Genomic DNA, 3,418 nt, shown 5'->3' with positions numbered 1-3,418 from the left:
GCTAAAACGATCAAGCAATGGGGCTCCTAAGGTCGGGGAAGGCTCTGATTACCAACTTGTAACACCCTCGATGCGACTATATCTCCCACGTGTCGAGGCACGACTTAGAGGCATAATCGCATTGAAGGAATATGTCGCAAGTTAGGCAATCTTCACAACATCCCATGTAATATAATAATAAAGGGGAGATAACATAGTTGGCCTACACTCGCCACGTCAATCAAATACATAAATAACATTACATCATCCAAACACTCATGGCCCGACTACGGCGCCAAAATAAAAGAGAACCCAACATGCGACACGGTCTCGTTCACCCCCAACTGGGCACCACTACTGATCATTGGGAAAAGAAACATAGTAACGTTGAGAGTCTTCATCGAACTCCCACTTGAGCTTAAGTGTGTCTCCTGGAGCGGAATCATCAGGCCCTGCATCTGGTGTAATAGTAATCTGTGAGCCACAGGGACTCAGCAATCTCGCACCCTCGCGATCAAGACTATTTAAGCTTATAGGAAAGGCAAGGTAAAATATGTGGAGCTGCAACAAGCGACTAGCATATATGGTGGCTAACTTATTCGCAGAAGAGAGCGAGAAGAGGAGGCAAAGCACGAACGAGAAACTAGAGGACAACCTGCGCAAACATTACTCCAACACCGTGTCCACTTCCCGGACTCCGCCGAGAAGAGGCCATCACGGTAACACACTCAGTTGATTCATTTTAATTAAGTTAAGGTTCAAGTTATCTACAACCGGACATTAACAAATTCCCATCTGCCCATAACCGCGGACACGGCTTTCGAAAGTTCAAATCCCAACTTAGCCCATGACGAGCTCTCACGGTCAACGAAGGAATATACCTCCTCCCAAGACATTCCGATCAGACTCGGTATCTTGGTTCTTCAAGACATTTCGACAGGTTAAAACAAGACCAGCAACACCGCCCGAATGTGCTGACAAATCCCGATAGGAGCTGCACATATCTCGTTCTCAGGGCACACTCAGATGAGACTAGCTACGAGAAAAACCAACCCTCAAGTTTCCCCGAGGTGGCCCCGCAGGCAGCTCAGTTCGGACCAACACTTAGAGGAGCACTGGCCCGGGGGGGTTAAATAAGATGACCCTCGGGCTCCGGAAACCCAAGGGAAAAAGAGGCTAGGTGGCAAATGGTAAAACCAAGGTTGGGCATTGCTGGAAAAGCTTTAATCAAGGCGAACTATCAAGGGGTTCCCATTATAACCCAACCGCGTAAGGAACGCAAAATCCGGGAACATAACACCGATATGACGGAAACTAGGGCGGCAAGAGTGGAACAAAACACTAGGCGAGAGGCCGAGCCTTCCACCCTTTACCAAGTATATAGATGCATTCAGATAACATAGCAATATAATGATATCCCAACAAGTAAATAAATGTTCCAACAAGGAACGGCCTCCAATCTTCACCTGCAACTAGCAACGCTATAAGAGGGCTGAGCAAAGCGGTAACATAGCCAATCAATGGTTTGCTAGGACAAGGTGGGTTAGAGGTTTGACATGGCAATTTGGGAGGCTTTAAATCAAGTGGTAGGTATCGTAGCATTGGCATAGCAAAAGAGCGAGCAAACTAGCATAGCAAAGATAGTAGTGATTTCGAGGGTATGATCATCTTGCCTGCACAGTTGTCAGAGTTGACTGGATCCTCGAAAGAAAACTCAACGGGCTCCTTGTTAGCGAACTCGTCTCCCGGCTCTACCCAAACAAGACAAACAAGAAACAAGGACACAATCAACCACGTGCAAGGATCAAACAAAATGATGCAAATATGATATGCTATGCGGGATGCGATGCGGGATGCAAAATGCAAGATGTGACAGGAAAATGCAAGAACCTGGCCTCAACTTGGAAATCCAAGTGTGCCACTGGAAAGATGAGATGAAATCGCTTGAAAATGATATAAAGAACACCGGAATCGGAGTTACGGTTTGGAAATGGCAAGCGATTCAAAAATGACACCGGTCTGCGATTTACAGCAAGTAGCCATCTAAATGCAATGAGATGAACATGATACAGCACCCAAACATGACAACAAGATACATGGCAGGGATGCATTCAAGATGCTTAACAAAAGTCTAGCACTGAGCTACGGCCAATTCATCCATTAATAGGTTCAAACAAGCATGGCAAAAATGCAAATGGCAAACAGATCTCAGACTTGATGAAATTAATACTTGTCTGGAATTTCAGATCAGGTAGCACTCTTCGGAGCAACAAAACTACATGCTACAGGACCTGAACATGGCAAAGTAAAGCATGGCATGGAGCTACTCAAAGAGCTTAACAAAAGTCCCTTAGTGACCTTGAGCCAAAAGGGATCAGAAAATACAATTGCAAGCATGTGAACATAGCAAAAACATAATCAGTTTTCAGACTTAGTGAAAACTGGAGCATGCTGAAATATAACTCAAGTAGGCATGTTTACGAGCTCGATGCACTCACTACGGTGCAAGTCATGGCAAGACAAGCATACATCCATCAAGAAGGCACAAAATGCAAGCTACACATGGCAAGAACAATGTCATAACATGCACGGATCAACTACAACATCACCGGCAAAATTGTAAACAAGTTGACAATCTTCACAGATTCACAAAGAAGCAAAAGTAGAGCTCGATTGACTCAAGCTAGGGTGCTCCATAATTGCAAACAAAGACATGGATGGATAGAGCACTACAATATTAACAAAACATCCTTGCTGATCATCCTCAAAAGAGGCACAGATCACTACGAAACAACATGAACATATGGCATCATGAGATAAATAGATCAAGGACTTAGTGGAATTGCTAAGTCCCTGAAAACAGAATTAGCAAGTGCACCACTTTGCAAGCTTGCACTAGCCACCACACACATCACAAAAATACATGGGTTGCACCTATGGAAAGATGACAAAACCCTTAACAAAACATATGTAGATCATCAGGGCATAGCATGCACACAATAATCATGGCAAAAATGACAAAAACCTAAATGGAGTAGCAGATCTGACAATTAACTCAAGTAGCTCTATTCTAACAGCATTTCGGGCATCAAGATGAGCTCAAATGAAAATGATGCAATGGAATGAAATTATGTACTCTCTGAGATGAACATTTCGATATGCTATATGCATGAATCAGAGCTATGCATGCAAAGTTACGGAGCTATGAATAGGAGCACTTGGATCTGCAATTTCGGGACTTAGAGAAAAATCAACCTCCGGATTAGGGTTTACTGTTCACGGATCTGGATCTGGCGCACGGATCGAGGATCGCCGGATCCTCACCGGAGTTCGTCGCCAGAGTAGGAGGGGCTGGGCCGGAGCTTGCCGGCGAGGAGAGGAGGCCGGGCGGCGGGGCAGCGGACCCGGGCGGCGAGGGAAGGCGGCGGGGCGCGGCCCC

The sequence above is a fragment of the Triticum aestivum genome, chromosome 7A, assembly GCF_018294505.1.
Source record: "Triticum aestivum cultivar Chinese Spring chromosome 7A, IWGSC CS RefSeq v2.1, whole genome shotgun sequence".
NCBI lineage: Eukaryota > Viridiplantae > Streptophyta > Magnoliopsida > Poales > Poaceae > Triticum > Triticum aestivum.
The sequence above is the reverse complement of the archived record's forward strand: the minus strand, read 5'-3'. Positions refer to the sequence as shown.